The 24676-nt window shown below is 45.0% G+C and overlaps 1 protein-coding gene across 1 annotated transcript in view; it reads left to right on the top strand.

Moving 5' to 3' along the window:
- The window catches only part of BRAT1 (BRCA1 associated ATM activator 1), a 191940-nt gene that overhangs the window by 24574 nt on the left and 142690 nt on the right, over positions 1–24676 (top strand). The window lies entirely within an intron of this gene.

A 24676-nucleotide genomic window follows, 5' to 3' on the forward strand; every position in this document is an offset into this window, starting at 1 on the left:
CAGAAGTGCGTGTTTTGATTGGGCAGAAGTTGTTTCCTTCCAAGCTACCAATGGAAAAAAATGCCCCATATACATAAAAGAATGAAAAAAAGTGGCATATATGTCTGTGTGTGTGTGTGTGTATATATACATATGTATGTGTGTGTGTGTGTATATATACATATCTGTATGTGTGTGTATATATCTGTGTGTATATATCTGTATGTTTGTGTGTGTGTATATATCTGTATGTGTGTGTGTATATATCTGTGTGTGTATATATATGTGTGTTTGTGTGTATATCTGTGTGTATATGTGTGTGTGTGTGTATATATATATATATATATATATATATATGTGTGTGTGTGTATATATGTATGTGTGTGTGTAAGAACCCAAAAATTAGACAATGGATCAAACACAAACACTTGCCGCACCAATCACATAAAGTCACCAATGAATTCAGGATGTTGAGCCATCTTGTGTGCAGACTTCCAAAAGTGCCCCCTGTCCAAGAGCACCCCCTTTCCCTAGAGGAAATTAGACAAACAAACTAGATCAGAGCAGCACCACTATGAAATAACCAAGTCCATATGAATACATATTGCTCAATGAAGCACGGAATGAGATATTTTCATTCGTAAAAAGCAGCAGCCAACGTGTTTGGTCCTATAATATAGGACTTTTTAGGGCAATATCAGTCTGAGGCAATCGAAATATGCAGAAGATACAGTTGTACCCGTGTAGATAAATTATTCTCAGCAGGAGTAGAAATCTGATATCTGATTTGTACGTAGGATAAGTAATCCCAATAAAGATCAAAGAGACATTATTTAATATACTCCAGTATCCAATAGTCGTTGATCAATAAATGACGTAGTGTAATAGCCAGAGTTAGATCGAGACTGCGCTGGTAATAGTCCAGCCTGCACATCTTGAGTGAGACTCTTCGCACTAGCGGCCGTACTTCGCAATAGAAGAGTACTCCGGCATAGTTTCTGGCGTCCCTCTCCCGCCCGTGATTCAAATATGTGTGTGTGTGATATGTATGTATGTATGTATGTATAGGATTTAATCTCCAAAACAAGTGATATTAAGGACAGGCTGAAGAAAACAAGAGGATGTCATTAAAACAAGGAAAGTGTACAGATTCTTAAGAGATACAACAGACTACAAAACAGGTCAAATATTCATTTTCTCTAGGAAATTTGATTCCATTAAGCGGCAACATCTCACCAACTCCAATTTAGCGGGACAAAATAAAAGAATTGATATTCAAGAAGCTGAGTTATTGTCCGCCTCAGATCTTAGTTTAGTCCAAAGTGACACAGAGTCTGAGGACGGTAGAATGATTCCCAACAGTAAAGGAGGTGATTTGGGAAAATTAAACTTGGCAGAAAAGCTTGATTATTTTACGGCGGGACTTCTGACAAAGGCTAAGACTGCTGAACCCCAAACAACCACAAGACAAAGGAGAAACCAAAGATGACGCGCTAGGAGGAAATGCAGCAAACGCAAAAAGCAGGACACAACAAGGCAACAGATGGAGTAGAAAATTGAAGGGTCAGACAATACTGTAATCAATCTGTCAGACATTGATCTAAATCAAGCTGAGATACAACTTATGTCACTAGGCTTAACATTTTGTCCAGAGTAATTTTAACTGCGCTCAAACGATAATAGATGTTTTTAAATTCATGTGGAAGCTCAAATTAACTAAATCCTTTGCTATTAAAAAAACAATGAGCGGAAAACCTCAAGGACTATCCCCTTGTGTTTCAAGTATTGAAGACCTACAAGTATCTGACGTAACAACATTACGCACATTGGAAGATTTATTAAATGAAAGTAGCAATAATGATATGACAAATTCTACCCAGACCTTGCTGCACAATACAGGCATCAATCTTTCTGCCCCTACCACTAGTCTGTTTAATCCTTCGTCAACATTTTTACCCATGATGCCACTGGATGCTGTAGGCATTTTCCATGACTGCACGGTGGAAGAACTGAAAAAGTTAAATCCTAAAACTCAAAGGATATTTAGAAAATACAAATACAGTGAAAAACACTATTGAGATTTGATGAATAAACTGCAAACCAACAGTGAAGTATTAATACACAAATCTGATAAAGGAGGGAACATTGTACTGTGGCCCAAGCGTGATTATTTAAAACAAGCTTACAAACATTTAAACGACACGCTATGCTATAAGAGATCCAATTTACAACAGATCAAGTTAGTTAAATATGCGCGTAAACAAGACCTGATAAAATGGAAACGTGGTGGTCTCATCTCCAAAGATGAATATCAGTTTTTATATAACGAAATCCCAGTTTTGCCTGTTATATACTTTATTCCAAAGATCCACAAAGGAGTGTCCTCGATTCAGGGGAGACCAATTATATCACCCAACAACAGTCTCCTAGAAAAGGTGTCACCATATGTGGATTTCTTTCTTCAAGAATTTGTTTAGACGCTGCCGTCCTACATTAGGAATACCGGCGACTTCTTAACTAAATTAAACAGGGTACCCTGGTGCAATTACTATATTCTAATAACTTTGGATATAACTTCCCTGTACACTAGCATTGAACATAAGGACGGTCTAAAGGCAATAGAGCATTATTTGCAAAAAAAGATCCATCAATATTTACAACCATAATACAGTGCTTTTGGATATAATCAGCTGGTGTTTACATAATAACTATTTTCTATTTGGGAAGGACGTGTTCCAACATCTTAGAGGTGTGGCCATGGGATCCTGCTTCTCCCCCAGTTATACGTGCGTACACATAGGCTGTTGGGAGGAGCAGGTTCTTAGGGTTGACACACAGAAATGATTGGGAGGCACATGTCATTAGTTGGATGCGATACATCAATGATGTATTTGTTGTTTGAAAAGACTCCAGGGACAATGCAGCAGCTTTTTTGGATTGCTTTAATGTTAACGCATTGAATTTGGATTTACTGCACAAATTGATAAATATGCTATCGATTTTTTAGATGTACATGTATATGTTGCTAACAACAATTTGGAATCCACTTTGCATTGCAAAAGTACTGCAGGCAATTCCAAATTACATTCATCTAGTTTCCGTCCCAACCATCCGATCAAGAGTATCCCATACAGGGAGTTCTTAAGATCCCATAGGATTTGCAGCTCAAAGAAAGATTTAATTCGATGCCAACAAGAAGCTAAAAATAGATTTTAATATATGGGTTATAATACAAATACGATTGAAAAAGCGATAGCAAAAGCCAATGAAATAAATAGAGACAGTATGCTTTCTCTAAAATGCAGCAGTAGTGACCCCAAGCATGATACAGCTAATCCAAGGCAAGATGGAGAGCTGGAGTGTAGACTCATAACTACATACAGCCGACAAGAGAGGAAAATTAGATCAATTATCAGTAATCAATGGCCCATAGTTTTGACTGATGCTGTATTGAGCCAACGATTACCAGATAAATCCACTATAACGTTTATAAGAGCGCTGTCCATAAAAAGTGCACTAGTTAGGAGCATCCCAAAGGTGGATCTTAAAAACACGAACACTAATTGGTTCTCACTTAAAAATGTTTTTTACAAATGCAGTTCATGCAGGGCCTGCCTATTTGGAGTCAATACACATGATTATGTGTCAGCATTCAGCCCCAAACCTATAGAGCTGAAAGGTGTCTATAATTGTAGAACAGAGTTAAGCTGTGTATGTCCTTGAGTGCACCTGTGGGCTGCGCTATGTGGCTAGCGCCAAACTACAGATGCATTTGAGGATACTGCCACATCTGAGGGCGATTGTCAACTCTGACCCCACTTATCCGGTGGCAAGGCCCTTTAAACAGGAACAAAACAATGACCTTAAGTGTTTGAAGTAGTTTGTTATTGAAATGGTGTCACCTCTGAGAAGAGGTGGCACTAGGGAAAAATGTTCAGCTGTTTGGAATCAGGGTTCATTTTAGAACTAGATTTGAAAACCCCGAATAGCCTTAATAACAGTGAGGATTTGCTAAATTTTTTATGGATGTCAACCTGATAGGAATCAATAGGAGTAAGCACTGTATACTTTGGTGAAATTAATAAAGGAATGTGTTTTACTCTGCAATATGAAACATGTTTTTAGGACTAAGACTATATCAACAAATATTTGTTCTTGTATATACTATGGATTTTATTTAATTATCAACTGTCTTCCCTCAAAGATTTACCATGGTTTAGCACTGTATTACACTAAGCACTTTGTTTAGCACCTTGTACTTTTCACGGTTAGCACTTTATTAATGGATATTTGGCATTTGAGGGCTACAATTATATATTTATACATTGGCTTTTAGGTAAATACTGCATTTTTTAAAGGGTTCTAACGTTGTTTAATATTCATGTTTTATTTACAGATTGTTGATCAAGGACTAAAAATGTAAAACATTCTTTTCAAGTTTCGGATATTACTTTTAAACAGCTTAGATATGTTATTTATAAATCTAACCACAATATTAGTGTAATCTTGATCTCATTTTAAAAAAGTGTTTTAAATGAGTATTTATTTGAAGCTGAAGGTAAAGCCTTTATGCCTGGAATGTCTGCCATTTCTCTTTAAATGTAATCTGAATGACAGCAGTAATATAACAACAATATATTTGCAACACAAGTTAGAAGAAGGGAAGATGAACAGTCTGTCTTTCAGTGTACAACAGAACCCTTTCCAAAGCCATACCAGTACACACACACCCACTCGCTGAGGTTCTCATTGGCCATGCCCTCTTTCTCCTCCATCTGCAAACACGCCTCCTGACGCACTACTATTTGGGGGATGAAGTCCCCTTGGCTGTTAAGGGTCTTTGGGGGTGAACTAGCCCTCCTGTTACCTCCAGTAAGGCCCACACAGCTGGATGTCTGAGAGGTGGTTAGAGATCACGTCCCTTTTCTTCACCACTCTGCAAACTCACTTCCTGGTGCACTGTTGCTTGGGGAATTAAGTCCACTTTAGTCGTCATTCCCCCCCCCCCCCTCACCCCCCCCCTCCCCCACCCACCAGAGCATTTGCAGAGTGGTGGAGCAAGAGCCGTGGCCTCTAACCACCTCTCAGCAGTCCCACTTTCTGGGAATTACTAGAAGTAACAGGTGGGCTAGTTTGCCCCTAAGAACCTTCAGCAGCCAAGGGGACATAAACCCTCACTCAGCAGCACCCCAGAAGGCACATTTGCTGAGCGGTGGAGAAAAGGGGAGGGGCCTCGTGAATTTGCCTGCTGTTTTTTTTTTTGGAAGGGGGCATTTTGGGCCCCGGGACCCCTTTCCCCAGGGCTTGGCCCATTTTTTAAAATCCTCAAGCCGATTTCGTCCCCGAGGACCCCATCCACCGGGGGATATATATATATATATCCCCATCCCCCAGGGCAAGGCCTTTTTCCTTTTTTCTCAAAAATGTAACGAAATAAGAGGGGCTGCGTGTCCCCCCTTCCCTGGGCCAGTTTTGGCCCTGGGACCCCATCCCTCAGGCCATGCCATTATTTAATATTTTTTTAAATATAGGAGGGGAGGGGAGCGGAGCGGCCCCCCACCTGAGGCCAATTTTGGCCCCTGGGACCCCATCCCCCGAGGCCAGGCCTTAATTTTTTTTTTAATGGGTAGGGTACCCTGGCCGATATTCCTCACCACCGCTTTTTGGCAGCGGGAGCTGCTAACATGCAGCTCCCTCTGCACAAATAATTCCACTGCTCCAAATGAAAGCGAGAGCATTTTTAGGTTTCGCTGGGGGGCGGAGCCGTTAGGCTCCTCCTCCAGAGAAATCTGTAGTTTCTAGTATGGGTGACTTGAACACGCCCCTCTGCTTCATTGGCTAGCTCCATAAATGGAGGCTAGCCATTGGAACAGAGAGGCGTCCGTCAATGCCGGACCAGACACGGGGGCGTTCCCGAGATTCTTTGGCTTTTGCCGACGTCACGCGACGCCGGGAACGCCCCCGAGTCTGTTCCGGCATTGCCGGCACCTCCCTTGCTCCCCCTCCCGCTTGTTTGGTGCCCGTCTTCTGCTCCGGCCGGCCGTCGTCGGCTCTCTCCTCCCCCTTTCCCGCCCCCTCCCGCTTCTCTCTAATGCCCGCCTTCCTGCTCCGGCCTCTCCTTTCCCGCCCCCTCCCGCTTGTTTTGGTGCCCGTCTTCTGCTCCGGCCGGCCGTCGTCAGCTCTCTCCTCCCCCTTTCCCGCCCCCTCCCTTTTAATTAGTAACCAGTCCGCTCCTGGTCTCTCCCTGGAGTATGTAACCCCCGACCTCGGAGGGACGAGCAGGTGCCAACTGGGAACGTGGGGGGTTGCCACCTGTCCTTTATTTTAAGAGAGAATAAATCATAGTATAAAACATATATATTATTTATTGCCATTCAGTGCATTTCAGTAAGATGTGTGGTCTCAGGTTCAGCACGCGCACACTTGACAGGGACGTCTGAAATCATGAGGCCTAGAGGCAGCCGCCGCTGACCTCAGACCTCGTGATATATCGTGACAGTCGATAAGGCTGTGACTCTCCGTCCACTGGCGGCTGCGAGGTGCTGTCTTCGTAGACAGGGCTTTGAGTGCGCCCCGCGCACCACTTGGCACTTGTTCCATTCGTGAGGGAGGACCCCGACACTTCTTAGCCGGGCTGTAGTGCTTTAAATAGGAGAGTACCTGCACTTCCAGGCTGTAAACAGCTGTACTGGAGCGGTGAGTCTGTACTGCCAGTTCAAGCACTGTTCGTGTCGCACGGCGTCCACTTTACAAGAGCCCCGCACCAAAAGACGCATCTCCCCACCCGTGCTCTACCTCACCCCAAAGCCACCCCCTCTCCTCAGTCTCACCACAGCTCCTGAAATGTTTGAGCTGCCCCCAAGCACTACATCTCACCCAAGCCCCCATCCATTGCCCTCTAACCACCTTATACCCAAGATTCACATCTCAATACCAACCCTTCCACCTCATCCAAGGCCCCCCGACCTCATACCCGTACCCGAGGGTTCCCACCTCACACCAAGTCCTATACCTCCTGTAGTGCCTCGTCGCCATCTCGTCCATCCAGCCATTTGCCTTCCCCCAGCATTCCATGTTATTCCTCCCATCCCCCCCCTTCACGCCACCCAATGAATACCCAGCTCCCCGCCTCACCTCGTGTCAGTCATTCAAAGTGTATTATTGCGCATTTTAGCGCCAAGACGCCCCCTCTGGAGATGTCGCGCCTGCCATTCGTGCATGCATTCATTCACTCGCCTTGCACTGAAATGTCTCCAAACTCGACACCTTGCAGGGGCCGGGTACTTGATGTGAGGGACTGATCTCTGCCCAGAGGCCTCACAAAATGCTGCCTACGAGGTTTAAAAGCCCACTGAGGCCCACAGAGCAGTGGAAGTTTGCGCATGTATGTCGACCTGTGCGCTCTTCTGCCCGCGTGCGTGCGCGCGCAGGCCTCAGGTAGGCGGCGAAGGTGCGTAGGTCAACGTGACAGGATTATCCGGGATTGGCAGATTAAGAGACAGCCCTGAGTTGAGCGGGGTCACGGACAGAAATAAAGTTCCCAGAACTAGGCGAGGCCGGGCGGTCCTGCATCGGAGGGCGCCTCGGTGGTGAGAGGCTGCGGTGAGGAGCGCGGGATGGGACAGGCTCCAAGGCGAAGCGCGGACCTCAACCCCTGTCCAGGAGCCTCTGGCCGCTGCTGTGGATATGATGATTTATCGAGCACCCCTGATAGGGCTTTGATGTGTTATTATTGCCCAACAGGTGGTCCTATTTTTATTTCATTTTTATCTCAGGAGGATGAAAGGATGAGTCAAACCTGTTGAGATAGGGACCCATGTGAAGATCTCTGCAGAGGCGGCATCGGCCAATTGCAACAGATGTTAATACCGCGTGTATTAACCCCCTGAGATACGTTTCGTGGATTGGAAGCCATGGCCTGCTGTCTGCAAGTGGATCTACGCTGCTGGTACATTAACGCACCGAGCTATCTTACTGGTAGGGAACCAGCGACCTGCTGGCTGCACTGATCGCTACACTTGGCAAAATATCACACACACACAGATGTTTTTCATGGACTGCATGTGTCTTACACATCTGTATAGGAATTGACATGACGTATAGAGCTGTTTTACTTGGATTGGACCACATACACTGGAAATTACTCGGGGATCTCTCCTACGAAGATATTAATGGCCTGGCAGTGTTTCATAGATGGAACTCGGGGACTTGCAGCCTGCACAGAGTCCTGCATAAGGAGTAGTAACTAACCGCAGAGCTTTCCAGCCGGGATCCTGGGTTGCTGCCTGTAGGCCTCAGACACGAGCATCTCTACAGCAGGTGCATGAACAGCCTGAGCTGTTTTACATGGATTGAGCCCTCGTTACAGAATGGTGCAATTCTGTGGAAGGAGCAGTGAACGCACATCTACATAACTGGGATTGTGGCTGCGCTAGCGCATTGATAGACTGAGCAGTCTTGTTGGATTGAAACTCGACCCCGGACCACTTACCGTGATTGCAGTACGAGTAGGGACAGCGGAGCTCTCAACCTGGGATTGGTACTTGTGACCTACTGTGGGGCGCGGTGAGCACACACACATTCTTCCCAGCAGGCATATTTACCGCCTGAGATGGATTGGAACCGATGACACGCAGGATGCGTGAGCATCTGCAGGAGGTCCGGTGACTGCCGAGCTATTGACCTGGGATGGGCACTTGGTGATATGCAGATCACACAGTCACACTCTTTCTCTCCAGTAGGAGCATTGACCGTCTAAGTTGTCCTGCACGGATTGCACCTGGTAGCTTCCAGGCTACACATGGATCCGCAGTCGGACCAGCGACCCCAGATTTATTTTCCCGGAGCTAGTACTTTGGAGCTGTAGATGCTATTCACACACGCTGCAGCAGGCGCGTTAGCACTCTGAGCTGCCTTGCGTGCACCGGCTGCGCTCACTTGCAGGGCTCTCGGTCCGGGCCTCATTCTCCGCCCAGCCCTGGTCAGCTCCTGGTCCTGTGGGGATGGCTCGGCCCCTCCCCTCGCTGCTCACCAGCCCCTGGGGTCTGTGAGGGTCTCCCCGCACTCACAATGATCGCATACGTGCACTGCCTGCGGGCCGAGCCGGTGGTGGGCTGCCTGCACGCCGCCCCCTGGCAGCCAGCCTACGGCGATGACGAGGAGGAGCTGCTCCCGCTGCAGCCCCGCAGGATGGGGAACACGCACCCCAGGACCCGCAGCTCGAAGCGGGCCTCTGCCGAGGATCACACGCTGTGGACAGGTGAGAGCGGCGCCGTGCGCTCTGGGGGCCAGTGTGTCCCACTGGTCCCCAACTGAAGGGCCCACACTGTCCTTTTGTATTGCACTTCGGCACTGTAGTCTTGGCTCAGTTCACGTGTTCTCAAGTACAAGAAACAATGGCCTGGGTAAACACTTTTTGGCACGGTGTCTGATAACAAACCGAGCAGACACAGTATTCTACAGTCTCGGCCTGGTGCTTGCAGCAGGGTGCGTTTCAGCTGTGTGGGGCTTTGTGCGTTGACCTTTGACCTCCTGGACGGGTGCGGGGGTCTCAGCTGCTCCGTCCTGCTGTGTGGGAGGGGCAGAGGGTACAGCTTGGCTTGACAGAAGAATGCATGGGCGGAGTGAGGCCGGGCAGTATGGATTTTCTTTGCGCCCGCCTCGTGTTTATCGATCAGCTGTGGGGTGGGGCAGGGGTGCGTAAGGGCGCTTTCAGAAATGAAAAGAACACATCTAATCTGCGGCTGCGCTGGGATCTCTGTGCGAGCTGCATGGGGCCACGAGAAAAGCATAACTGTAGGAACCTTGAAAATGTAAGAAGATGTAATATCCCCAGGCTGCTGAGGCTGAGGTCACTATATATGTCATCTATAAACTAGGTTCCTTCAGCGGGTCCTGTTGTGGCCCCCGTTTAGGAAAGCCTTTCGTTTCTTATCCGATAATTAAGTGATCGTTTTAATTAAATTAAAGACTGAGGGAAACACTTTTTTTGAATGAAAATAATCATTCTTTTTTTTAACTTGTTCCTAGTTTACTCTTACGGAACTTGATTCCACATATGACCGTCATTTCTCTTTCAACAACCGGAACCTAAATCCTTAGATTGTAAAACTTTGCCAGACTCCATCTGGTATGTTTGGATTGTACTCTTTTATTGTCCGGCCATGGATTGAATTAATCTCGTCCACGCGTAATCCCACGTTTCGTATTCATTTGTCAAGCAGAGAGGAAGTCTGTAGCCGGGACAAGCAGAGTACAGTTCTGACCTGACCTTTCTGGGCAGTGCCCGGGACTTGCATTAGTGTGGCTATTTAAATCTTGTGCAGTGCCCTGCTGTTTGGCACTTTCTTGCTGCTCATATTGGGACCTGACATTTTAAAACTTGTGAATACAGGGGGCTCGAAGTCTTGATCATCCAACGCCGCGTATCAGCGGCATGTACTCCTACTATGGATCCTTTTGATTAACAGGGCAGGATGTATGTAGAAAGCACGGCAAGTCTTTTTTTTTTTTTTTATAATTATGGAGTTCATGTTGGTGACTTCACTTTCTGCCTGGGCATCCGCTTTACTTAACATTAGGTGCTATTTGTTAAATTTGTTTGAGTTGAACTATACAGTTGTTAACTGAAATACTTTTTTAGTGTTTATTTAGTTGTCACCGACTGTAATGTAAATTGACGTATGTGAGGGAATACCTCTAATGCAACCCATCTCTGTCAACGACCTGTATGTCACTATTACTTCTAGTTAGTGTGTTAAGTAGCCTTAACATCTGTGGTATAATCAAAGATGGTCACAATAGTCCGTGTTGTGGCTGCTGTGTTCTTGAGTACCCAATTCCTAGCACATAACAATCGTTTCCTGAAATATCATGTTAATGTGTACATTTCTGCAAGGTAATTGAATGTAGTCTTTTCAGGTCCTGATTTCAACATTCTTTCATGGTTCTAACTTTCTTTCTTGTATGCTAGCAAATTCCTAAGTGTCTCGCAATCTCTTCCACTGAGAGTCATGCAATGTTGGTAGTGAGTCTTTCCCTCTCAGCTTTCTTTCTTCCCTCTTACAGTTTCGGTTTCTCTCGTTCTCTCACTCTCTCTCCCCTCCTGCCGTCTCTTTTCCTCTCACCCCTCCTCTTTCCTCGCTCAATCTGTGCCCCTCGTGTCTGCTCTCTCTGGTCACCAGAAGAGACAGCGCCTCCCACCGCCGCAAAAACGCCCGCCATAGAAAGAGCGCAAGGGACAGGAAACGAATAAACAAGGGAAGGAAAGACACACAACCAAGAGTGGAACACTTAAAGCTGCTCCAGAGAGGGGGAGCCGAGCAGGTCCGCCTGGAAATGTACATGTGTAGAGACACTTCCTCGGGAAGGTCCCCCCTCCCCCCGATCAGACCCTTTCAATTATTCAATAGCTAGAGCAGACCAAGTGACTGCCAGGTGCAATACATCAGGCTTAGGAAGGGCTTTCATTAGATTCAGAGAGATTCACGCTGCTCTCTCCCTCCATCCCTCCGCCCTCACTCCTGTGTGGGTGGCTCTGTGTGTGTGTGGGTGGCTCTGTGTGGGTGGCTCTGTGTGTGTGTGCGTGTGGGTGCAAATGCAATAGGTCTCACATTTGCGAAAGATTAAGCTATTGGCATTGTAAATGACAATGCCATTTATTTATCTGTATTCAAAACCAACACATAAATAAAAAAATTTGTCATTTACAATGACAATAGCTCTAACTTTTACAAAGGCGAAACCGTTGCATTGTAAATGCTTGTTCTTGCTCTCGCTTCCATGAAGCAGACCAGAGTTTGCTATGGCTTGGCTTGTACCCCACCCTTTCCATCTCCCTCCCCATGGCTGCATGAGTTTGAACCTTACAGGCGCACACACAGCATTTTAAGTCTGTTAATAGTGTATTAGATAACTATATAATGTATGGTGTTTGTCTTTCTCTGGCAGCACCACCTATGCTAAACCATGTTTTACAGTGCCAGCACTGTCCCCTTTCATCATTAACTTAAGACTTCAAAGTGCATATTCATATTTGGGAGTAGTATGAGATGTCCAGGGCTACAATAATCTACATGGATTTTTAGTACTGGGTTGTCAGTGCAGTTGTTACTTTACCTTATGAGATCAACAAAAAAGAACTTTCGGAGTACTGGGGAGAGAGGGGCTTACCCTCCACCTTTTTTTTAGCTTGTTTTAAAGTTTATACTCGACACTAGCACTACTTGGTTATGGTGGCAAGCAAAGGGTTATGGCTATAGGCCTGGTCTGTTTATTATGGTGACAGTGCGCTTAACAAATTCCTAAAATAAAAAAATAAATAGGCACTAGGCCTGACATATTTATTGTGAAAAGCATATGTAAACTCAATAGATTGTACTGTTTATTACTTTATATCAGGGGTCTTCAAACTGTGGGGCGCAACCCCCAGGAGGGCCATGGAGAGATGTAAAGGGGGGTCACACAATCCCAGTGACGCTTCTACCGAGGCCCATGGGCTTCAGCCCCCCTTTTCCCCCCGTCCTGTGTCTCAGCCCGGGCTGCTACAGTGCAACTCGAACTGCTGGGGTCTCTTCTGGGCAGTGTCTGGAGTCTTATCTCCGGAAGGCCCATCCGAGTTTTTCACTGGTTTTTAAAGATCATTTGCATATTTACATGCCTTTGTAAATTGGTTGCAAAGGCTTAGTGTTTTTTCCTGCTTCCAGTAGTCCTAGGGCCCCCACTCTGCCTATTCCTTACATTTGTATTTTACATTTTCTGCTGTAGGGTGAGAATGCATTTCATGAAAAGAAATATAAAGTAGGGTTGCTAAATGCCTGCCGTGTGTTGTTTAAGGAGCCTGCAATAGACTTATAATAGACTTATAAATAAAAAAAGTATGTATTAATTCATTATGTGACTTTTCTGTCTTTGTTCTCTTGAATATCAGTCATGCATCATTGAGGCAGCCCTATAACACAATTTAAAGTGCTTTCTATTTATATTTGCTGTTCAAAGTATGCACAGATTGTAATTGTAATTGCATTTATATAGCGCTTACTACCCCTGAGGAGGCGTCGAACCACTTTTTCGGCGGGTAGCACGCTACTCCGGGACCCATAGAGGATTAGTGTTGAATTAATATAGTGAAACATCCAAGTACATTTTGAATGGTGGAAAGGTTAGTCAGTTATTTGGATTTGGGATGATAGTAGAAGGATAGAGGAGGAAAAAAGGATTGTATTTATATAGCGCTTGTTACACCTGATGGGGTGTTGAAACATGCTATTCAGGAAGCCCATAAAGGATTAGTGGTGAATTAATATGGTGAAATATGAAAGTACCTTCAGTGGTGGATATTAGTCAGTTATTTGGAGTGAGAAGGATAGCGGAGGGATAAAAGGGGAAGAAAGGTTTGCATTCATATAGCATTTGTTACCCCTGATGGATGTTGAAGCGCTTTTCTGGCGAGTAGCACACCACTCCGGAACTCTTAACGGATTAGTGTTGAAAATTAGTATAGTAAAGTATGAAGTAATTTGAGTAGTGGATATGTTATTCAGTTATTTGGGCCGAGAAGGGTAGGTGGAGGGATAGTGAAGGGAAAGAGGTTTGTATTTATATAGCACTTGCTACCCCTGATGGGGTTTTGAAGCACAAGTAGCACGCTACTCTGGAACTCATCAGGATTAGTGTTGAATCAGTATGGCGAAACATGAAAGTCATTTTAGTGGTGGATATGTTAGTCAGTTATTTGGATTGAGAAGTGGAGGGGTAGAAAAGAGGGAAGAGTTTAGAAAGGTTTGTTTTGGGGGATTGGTATAGTAAAAGAGGTGTAAGATGATGCAAGGAGAGGTAGAGTAAGAGAGAGTCTACAAAGGGTTATTTTGGGGATCATAGTAGTGGTATGGGGTTTGGGGTTAAATGAGAGAGTGGATGTGGAGTATATATTGAGCAAAGTATAGGCTGAGAAATAGGGACGTGCATTGGAAATGCTAAATTAGAAGAAAGTGATAAATATATAGATCCATAAGTACATTGAAAGTATATAGATGCATAATGGAGGTATGTATATTGGGCAGCATTTCTGGCCCTGGCCTGTCTCGAACAGGCACAAACAGGCAACTGCCCTTGTCCTCTCCGCCCGGGCTGAGACGCCCTAAGCCTGGCCTTTTATAGCCCTAGTAATCGGGTGACCCCGTCAGCCAATGGGAACCCTAGCCCTAACACTATCTAATCACAACACTAGCCCTAAAAATCTAGAACCAATAGGAGACCAGGACCCCACAGCCAATCTTGGCCCTAGTCCAAGCACCCAATCAGTTCAAAACCCCGAATCTCTACGTACAATAGAGGCCCTAGCCCTACCAGTCGTCCCACACCATGTCCAAGCAACCAATGGCACAGGAAGCCCATGTCCCTACTTCCAATAGAAAACCTAACCCTAATCTTAGTCCCACAACCAGTCCAGCAACCCATCACACCAGAAGCCCTAATCGCTACTTCCAATTAAAAGTCTAACCCTAGCCCTAGTCCCAACCCTACATCTATTGAATCACAGACCCAGAAACCAATCAGAACACTCAAATACCCAACCAATGAGGACACTAACCCTACTCCAATAGAAACATCAGATACAACCACCAATCAGTGTACACATGAACCAAACAATATCAGACCATATAAGGTCCCATCGACCTCAGACAAGGTTTGCTGGCCAGGGAGTGGGAAGCTGCTTTTCCTGTTCAGAATCTACTAGGAGACAGACAGGCTCAATCCACACTTTGGACTTTTGCAGGTAAAGGCCTCACTAACTTTAAATCTAACAATACTGTTTGAATAAAACTCCCTCTACTGGCCAAAAAAACAAAGTGCACAGTCCCTAGTAAACACAGTTTAAACAGCTCACAGAAGCACCCTCTGATGTAGAATATCCCTGTTGCTGGGAGTGAGGGGAGGCAAGGGGGCTGGTGAACACAAAATGGTGGCTGGGGGTGCATTGTTTAAGTATACAGGTCTTAGCACAGAGCAAAGGAGAAATTTGGAGGGAAAACTGAAAGCCATCGGCAATGAGAGCGAAAAACGACAGAGTTTGGACCGCAAATCCCACAATTCAACACGTTAAATGGAAGCAATCATGGGCAGGAAAAAACACAAATTAGTTAGTTAGATCTTAAACCCTACTCCACCGTCAATAACATGCTGAGTTACTCCAAGTGTCTGGGAATGCACCCTGGAGTCAGACAACTCACTCCTCGTTCTCACCCTTCACTTTCACGCTCACACTGCACTCACAGCGATCACAATGCACTCACAATGCACTTACGCTGTTCACCCTATACCTCACCATGCAGTCACACAAGCACACTCTCATCCTGCACTCATGTGACTCTTCACTCGCCTGTCCCACTCACAGCTCAATATGCAACTCACTCAATCAAGCCCATCAGTAATCATGCATTCATTCGTCCCATTCTGAACTTTCATCCGCACCCAAATTTGTACGACCACCTCACTCACCCTGCAGTCACTCCTTTTACCCCAGTCTTACACTGTTGCATCGCTCAGCGTGCACTCACATGGGCACTCCTGTCACCACACAGCGCAGAGGGCTAATGTGCCTGCTACAAAGAATATGTACCATGCAGATCACAGAAATGAGTGTGAGTAAACTATGAGTAGCGCTATAAAAAAATGAAATGTTCATCAGAAAGGTGCTATAGAGAGATGGGGTGCATTATTGGTGAGTGGTAGTGAGGGAATTCATGAAGAAGAAGGAAACTGGGTGGGGCACCAAAAAAGACTGTTGCGCCGTGTGCAACTAGTGTTGGGGCCAGCCCTGGCTGGGAGTGTTGCCCCCTCGAAGTTCTGGTCTAGTGGCTCCCCTGCTTCTGCCTATTATTATTATTTACATTTACACACAGAAGAAGGAGAAGGAGAACCAGCCAAATGGGATAACCTACAGATCATAGAGAAAGGTTTTTATATCTTCCTAAAGGATAATAGATTCTTGGTGGAGCGAAGCAAAGGAGGGTGCAAGTTCCATAACTGTGCGGCCTGCACCAAAACATCGAGACAGACAACTCGTGCCTTCTTGAATTAGGGAGCAATAAGCAGAGTGGCACAGGCCGAGAGAGCTTACGGGTCCGACCCGTATGCTTGGTGAGGAGAGGATGAGAGAGGACAGCAAGGGAGTGAGAGAATTTGATTGAAGAGGTTAGGGATGTGGAGAATTGTGAATTGCCGAAGAGAAGTGTGGACACGCAAGAAGTGAGTGTGAGCCAAAGGTGAGGGCTTCTGCTAGAACAAAGGAGAGATGTTAAAGATGAATGGGAGGACTGGAGAGGTGTAAGATACAAATAGACAAACATTTGAATGGAGAGATGAGATGAATGAGAAGTGCTGAGGGGTACAGAAGGGGACGGGGCCAGAGAAGCCATGAGATAAATGCGAGAGACTGTTAGAGATGAGGGCAGTGAAAAGACAGAATGGCAAGAGGTGATTAAGGATGAAGTGAGAGGTTGAATGGGGAGAGTTCAGAAGTTGTAAAAAGGGGTGAAAGAAAATGGCCTGCAAAGTGAGAGAGGGATCTGGGGTTGGGAGAGGAGAGAGGGATGGAAGGGAGGGGGGGAGAGTAAAGCGGCATCCATAAACTGCATAACTCTGCACAAGACTGTCAGGATTTTGAGGGAACCCTGCTTCTCCCAGCCACGGCCGGGTGAGCTTCTAATGTGGCAGCATGTATTCCTGCCGAGTGGAAGACCCTTCACAAAGTTGACTAGAAATCTTTCAGATGTTAATTGCTGTATTTTGGTTATAAAGAGGTACTGATGGGGTGAAATCTTTCCTCAGTGTTACTGTGTGTAGAAAATGTCAAAATAATGAAGCAATGCTATCCCAAAATATGCGGCATCACATAACATCATTTAAATTTTCTTCCCACACAATTTAGTCAAGCCTGTCATGTAATTTGGTCCTCACCTGGCTCATAATTCCAATAGCCCTGCCTGCAGGTTTAGACATTTTTGTCAGGAGGGGGTCCTTATGCCTCAAAATGTTGACAGGGGAGTCTCAGCACCCAAACGTTTGAAGACCTCTGCTTTATATTAAAGTGTACAGATACGTCGTTTGTTACATAGAATCTACTAGATTACTGTACAAAATGGTTTTGATGTTGACAACCCTTTGTGACAAATCGTGGATAGGTTTGCAATGTGAGAATCCCTTTTAAGCTATAAGAGACAGCATTTTCATTATCCAATTGCATCATTCCGTTTTAATTTTAGGACTGTGTGTCTGATAGTTGCCTTGTGGAAAAGCTTGCACTCAAAACTGTAAGCCTGATGTAGTTATGCTGACAAACTAGAGGCTTGACTGGTGTATTGGGAAACCGTCTGTTTGCTGCCATAGGTCCGGTCTGCATATTATGTAGCGTTATGGCAAAAGCAGTTGGTCTAGCTTTTTATTTGCAAAAAGCATTTGTTAACTCCAGTAAGCTTTTAAAGCTATTTCTCACTTTGTTTTACAGTCTCTGGATGAGTATGTTGCCATATTTAATCTGGCAGACTACCGTAGTAGGCAGGGGTTTTAGCATTTGCCTCCTCGTTTGATAAACCCTTGGAATTTCACTATGATGATTCTTGTTAGGCCTTTTTGAAGGGGTTTGCATATTGTTTTGTAAACTGTACTTTCTACAGATTTGTAACTCCATGCATGATAGTAGCCATTTTATGTGCACTTGAATAGGCCAGTGTAGGGTAAGGTGTAAACCAACAATAAAGGCTTCATCGGTTTAGTAGGACACACCATACCAGATTTCATATGTTTGAACTCTTTATCATGAAACATTATAACAAGCCAATAGGCCCGACATACTTATTGTGAAAAACGTATGTTAAAGACTACTTGCTTTCAAGAATGTATTGTTATTGCACTGTGCTAAGGCCTATAGGCAGTTGTTTCGTTATGTGGATTTTCACAGTTACCTTAGTAGGCAAGAGTTTTGGCAACTCACCTGAACAAACCGTGTGGATAGAAAATATGCACTACAATAAGTCTTATCAGACTCTCTCAGGAGATATTTTATCGTGCTTTGCCAAATTCAATTTTGTATACATTTGTACTTTTATGACTGTACGTCACATGGTTGCTTTATGGAAAGCTTATGCTGAATACAACAATATGGAGGCGGTTATGGTGGCAAACCAATGATAACAGCTATTAATCAATCAGGCAGAACTTGTATAGCGCTGCTTATTACCCAAGAGTGTATCCAGGTGCTGTGCTGGGGTGGTGTCAGTCGAAGAGCAAGGTCTTGAGTCACTTCCTGAAGTGGGTCTGTGAGGGTGTATTGCAGAGGTGGAGGGTAAGTGTGTTCCAGGACTTGGCAGCGAGGTGGGAGAAGGAGCATCCTACTGTGCAGGAGCTGCAGAAGCGTGGTATCTGTGTGAGGGCAAGGTGAGTGGTGTTCTCTACGAGGAAGGTGGAAATTCAGGCAGTGTTTCATTTAGGCGGGTCCATGGTCGTGGAAGGCTTTGTAGGCGTGGGTCAGGAGCTTGAACTGGCGTCTTGTGTGCCTGGGGTGTCAGTGGAGGTCTTTCAGATGCTGGGTTATGAGGGTCCTCTTAGGCAGGTTGAAGATCAGTTTGGCTGCTGCGTTCTGGATTGGCTGGAGTCTTCTCATGTGTTCGGTGGTGGTGCTTCCATACAGTGCATTGCTGTAGCCCAGCCAACTGGTGTTGAGGGCATGCTCACAGTTTTCCTGCTGCTGATGGGAAGCCAATTGAAGACTTTGTGTAGCATGAGGAGGTGTGGAAGGAGGTTGAGGAGACTGCGTTGTCTTGATGTTTCACAGAGAGGTCGCTGTCCAGGATGATGCAGATGTTGCGGGCGTGGTCTTTCAGGATGGGGTGGGACCGGGTTCCAATGGCCACCAAGAGTCGTTTCAGAGATACGTGTGTCTGCCGAAGATCAGTACTTCCGTTTTGTCCTTGTTGAGCTTCAGGAAGTTGATATTTATCCAGGCTGAGACGTTCTTCATACAATTGTGGAAGTTGGTCTTCGTCGTTGTGGGGTTCCGCTGAGAACGAGAGGATGAGCTGAGTGTCGTGGGCGCAGGAGACTATGTTGATGTCATGGCTTCTGACGATTTCCGCGAGTCGTGTCATGTAGACATTGAAGAGGGTTGGACTGTGGGATTATCTTTGAGGGAAGCCGCAGATGGTGTGCTTGGTTTGAGAGGTGACGGGAGGTAGACGTATGCTCTGTGTACACCCCGTGAAAAAGGATGGCTTCCATTTGAGCACGTCGTCTGATTCTGACCTGGCGCAGTCGGTTGATGAGTGTGTGGTGGGAGACGGGGTCGAAGGCTGCGGAGAGGTCAAACAGGATCAGCACTGCTGATTATTCCATTTCAAGTAGGGTGCTCATGTCATCTGTTGCAGTGATCAGGACTGTCTTGGTGCTGTGATTGGTACTTAATCCTAATTGGGAAGGGTCCAGCAGGTTGTTTCTCTACAGGTGTTTGGTAAGTTGGAGTTTGATGGCCTTTTTGAGGACTTTGGTGGGAACTGGAAGCAGTGAGATGGGATGGTAGTTCTGGAGCTTGCCGGGGTCTGCATAGAGTTTCTTGAGGAGGGGTCTGACCTCCTTGTGTTCCCAGGCGTTGGGGAAAGGTGGCTGTGGAGATGAAGGTGTTGAGGATGGTGGTGAGCTGGCAGCTGATTTTGTCTCTTCCGAAGTTGAAAAGTCGGTGAGGACATGGGTTGGTGGGTGCTCCACAGTGGATGGAGTTCATTAAAGTGTTTGTGTTAGGTCTACTGAGCTGCCCCCATGTAGTGGGTGGGGGGTTAGCAGCAGGTCAGTAGGTAGGGGATTGAAGTTTCTGTAGATGATTGCTATCTTGTTGTTGGTGCTATAAGATTGATTGGTGCACAAGGAAAGTTTTATGCCAGACGACGTAGCCTCGCCTGTTTATTAGAAAAGTTATTTGCCTTATATAGGCCTGGCTTATTGAAAAGCATATGGTAAATCCAATAAGTATTGAACAGTGGATGTTTACCATGTTATGTTACAGGCCGTAGAAAGGTGTTTGTTTACATTTATTTCACAAAATACCATTGTAGTCAAGGTTTTTTGGTGTCGGTCACCCACTCGCAGAAACTTTGGAAGCAGAATTTCTCTATTATGATTCTTGTTAGGCTCTATTGAGAGAGGTTATATATTGTATTTTTTTAACCATTTTGGTAAGTTTTATACCCTGTATGCATGATGGTTACCAGTTTATGTGCACTAGGTTTATGGTGTGTATAAAGTCAATCAGTTGGTAAAGGCTAAAGGCCTCATCTTTCCACTTCGAATAGTGGAAAGTTATGTTAAATTCCTCAGGTCTGACCTGTTTATAATGAAAAGTAAAGACCAAGCAAGTAGGTCTTCCTTATTGTGAAAATCATTTGTTAAAGGCAATGGGCTTTTAAGGGTGGATTATTACACTGGTAAAGTCTGCAGGTAAGTATTATGTTACATGGTATCTAGCAGATTTCTATATTAGTCAAGGATTTTGGTGTCTGGGACCGTCCCAAACTAACCATATGGATGGATGATTTCCAGTTTGTATTTATTTATGTGTATACCTGATAGTTGCCTTGTGCGAGTCCCTATGACAAACACAGTATGCGTTGGGGTTTGTGACAAGGCAATTATAAAGGTTGTAGGGCTGATTGCTTATAATTCAAAAGTGCCATGAAGACAGTAGGCCTCACATATTGATTGTGAAAATCATGTATTAAAGCCAGTAGGCATTTCAGGGTACATTGTTAATACCCTATTAAAGCCAACAGATAAGTATTTTGTTACATGGAATCTCACAGAAAACCATAGTAAGCAAGTGTGTTGGTTACCCCCTCTGGAAAACTGTTGGTATAGAAGATTTGTCAGAAACCTTGTTAGACCCTTTTAGGAGATTTAGTAGTTTATTTATTTATTTTATTTATTTATGCAATTTTTAAAGCGCTGCAATTACCCTTAGGTGTCTCGGCGCTGAAGGCTAAGAGCTGCTACCGGTAGTTGGATCTCTAGATAAAAGTTAGAAAGATTAATGATTAGTCGTAACGTTGAGAGAACAGCCATGTCTTTAGCTGTTTTCTGAAAATGATCAGGGATGGGCTGGATTTTATATTAAAAGGAAGGGAGTTCCATAGCTTTGCAGCTGCTATGGTGAAACATCTGTCTCCCCAGTTAACTTTCCTTGTTCTGGGTATCTGAAGCAGATGAGCCGTGTTGGAGCGAAGCGTTCTGGGGGTAGCCAGAGGCTTAAGGGAACTTCTGAGGAATTTAGGTCCCATATTGTTTATTGCCTTGTAGACAATACAGTTTGGTTTGTCAACTGTAATTTTGTACACTGTGTTTGTAATGACTGTATGCCTGATGGTTGCCTTGTGGGTATTCTTAAGCTTAGATAGGAGGCCTCAATTGGTTATTATTTATTTATCTATTTATGACATTTATAAACCGCACTGTTACCAGACGGTGTCCTGGCGCTAAATGAAAGCTCCCCTGGCCTAGCCTGAACTTAGTGAACTAAAAGCCATGTTTTCAAGAGTTTTCGGAAGGTCATTAGCTCTGTGATCTGTCTCAGGGCCAAAGGGAGAGCATTCCAAGCCCTCGCAGCCCCCCACGGTAAATGGCGACAAGCCAATGACTACAGCCAGATGCCTGATTGATTCACTAGGAAGAAATATTAACAATGCCATAGGTTTAATCTGCTTATTAGAAAACGTTATAAAATATGCAGCGGGCCTGTAATGGCTGGTGAAAAGCATGCAGTAAAGTCAATAGGCATTTAAGGCTACACATAACTATTTTGTTACAGGAAATGCCACAGATTGCCCTCGAAGAGAACAATTCTGGTGCTGGTTACCTCATCTGTAAACCTTAGGGGGTTGGGAGAAGGCTTGCATTCTAATAATTCTAGCTAGAATCTCTTCATAGCTACCTGCTGTTCGTGTGATCAAGAGAATCATTAAATAACTCCTACATACATATGTTTGAATAGATATCTATGTAGGTACATAGTGGGCCTTTGGGGCAGCTCTGCTCTCCCATTTATTCATAGCTCTCTTCTGCAATTTGTGTCATTTATACTCTGCTTCCATCCATGACCGTGTACCACATGACGTAATGATTCAGTCAACACTAGTCAGTGGGTCCCTTGCCATGTGAAGAGCACTTTATGATCACATATGTACGTTCACCTTAAAATGAGTGCCTTCAGTATCAGTGGTGGTTGGGTAGTCCTTTTGTTTTCAATTTTCTCCTTCTACAGTTCCTCAGTCATTTCTTTACTTCTCGTATGTTTGTTTATTATACTATTTCTTAAAAGGATACAGCAGCTCTCCAGACATTGCTGACAGGTTGCTTGCTTGCCGCTCATTTAATCTGCAGTACACCGCATCCCACGTAGCGACTTCCTCTAAACTAGGTGACCATTATGGAATGCTGCTTTCTATAATGTTTCATTACTTTATGATTCCACGATGGCCAACACGTTGGTTTTAAACGTGGTGGCCAAGCTTGATATGTAAACTTTTTGCTGCTTTAATCATTTTTCCGCAAAATGCAGCAACCTCCAATTGGCAATAATAAATATCCCTTTAGTCTATGCTCCCACTTGTCTTCTGATAAAAATTGTACCACACTTGTGCCGTAGGCCTAATGCCTGTGTCTGGAAACGACCCAAAATGCAGCATGGATACATTACATTTTTCAACTCAAAACTGACCCTTTATGTTTTTTGCATAGTGAGTAGCTGTGTATTTTGGGCCCTATCTCAGCCGGCACCTAGGGAAACTGTAAAGTTTTGAAATCTAGACACTCTAGGGAATCCAGGAAGAGGTTACCTGCGTGACTCTCACCAGGTTGTTTTACCCAGAATCCCTTATAAACCTCAAATTTTGACCAAAAAAAACACATTCTCCCTCAAATATCTGTGAAGGAAAGCTCTGGAAACTGTGGGGAGCCACAAACGTCCTTTCACCCAGCATTCCCCTAAGTGTTCTGATAAAATGTTATCATACCTCACTTTTAGTGGTTAGGCTTAGTATCCACAAGAGGAAACGGGCCAAAATGCAACATGGATACATTACATTTTTCCACTGAAAACTGACCTGGTTTTTTTTCAAAGTGGGTAGCTGTAGATTTTTGGCCTTAGCTCAACCAGCACCTAGGAAAACCCAACAAACCTGTATTTTTTTTAAAACTAGACATCTAGTGGAATCCAGCATGGGGTAACTTGCACACCCCTCACCAGGTTGTTTTACACAGAATCCCTTGCTTACTTCAAACTTGGATTTCTTTGATGGAAAGTTCTAGAATCTGCGGGGAGCCACACATTTCCTACCACTCCCCCACTTGTCCCAATAAGATTGCTGCCTCACTTGTGTGACTGGGTGTGGTGCACATGACAGGCGTGCATCAAACCTTGGTCAGTGGGAGTCTTGCATTGCGAATCTTATTAACTCTGGTTTGATTTGTGCCTGTCCGGGGCTTCAGGCCAAGTCACAGGGGTGACTTGGCCTGAGCGTTTTATTGGGGTCAAGTGGGGGAACGCTGGGTGGTAAGAATGTTTTGGATTCATGCTGTTTTGGTAAGTTTAAGTCACAGAAATGCAAGTTAAATGTGCAATTTTAAGCAAAGTTTGAGGTTTGCAGGTCATTGTGTGTAAGAAAACGTTATGGGATCCACGCGAGGTTTACCACCCTAGACTCCACCAGATATCTAGTTTTCAGAAATGTCTGGGTTTGGTAGTCTTCCCCAGGGTGGCAGCTGACCCATGCCCGAAAAGTGAAGCCATTCATCATAGAAGTAGGACGATATTGGGACTCAGCCCGACTCCGCTTCCCATATGTATTTTATTTTAAAAGGCATCCAAAAACAACATTTCACTTCTTGCCAAAAAGATGGGGATGCTTTCATCCCCAGGGAGGCAGAAAGACATTTGGGGTCATGTTGTGGAGGTGGATGCTAGGCCCGATATGTAGGTGAGTGGGCAGTCCACTCCCACACCTTGTAGCAATAAAAAACACCCTGTTGTCTAGTAGCCTTTCTGCTCCTCCCACTGGGGTGGATTGGATTTAAAGACCTCATCTGCCCCCCTGAGGGAGGGCGGTGCAGAAAAATCGGGTTGGACCCAGTGCCTAGTTGGGCACCCCACCCATTTCGCCACCAAAAAATCTTCCTTGGTGTCTATTGGGCATTCTGCGTCCCACTGAGGGCAGATTTGAGGTAGCCTGCAGTATGCCTCGGGAGGCAGGGGTGGGGCAGATAGGCTGCTGGGAGTTATTTGGGTGGTTGAGGGCTAGATCTGATATCCAGAAGGGCCGCCTCCACCCATTCTGCCTTTAAAAATTAACCCCTGGTGTCTAGTGGCCCTCATGTGGCGATCCCCATGTGAGAATCAAATAGGGATAGGTACCATTGGAAAGGGGAGATGGTCCCCTTTATGAAGATCACTCTCCTGTGTGCTTTGGTGCTCGCTGGCTCAGATACTCCCCAAGCACCGAAGCAATGAAAGTGAAATGAGTCAATAGGCTAATTTCACTTTCGCTGAAATGACGTCAGAGTGCCATGCGCGCCGATCATCATTTGAGAAAAAAAAAACAAAATAGCCTTGGGAACTGGGCAAGCTCTTCCCCAGCTCCAGAGGCAAAAATAGATAAAAGTG

Source organism: Lissotriton vulgaris, chromosome 10, assembly GCF_964263255.1.
Source record: "Lissotriton vulgaris chromosome 10, aLisVul1.2, whole genome shotgun sequence".
Classification (NCBI taxonomy): Eukaryota; Metazoa; Chordata; class Amphibia; order Caudata; family Salamandridae; genus Lissotriton; species Lissotriton vulgaris.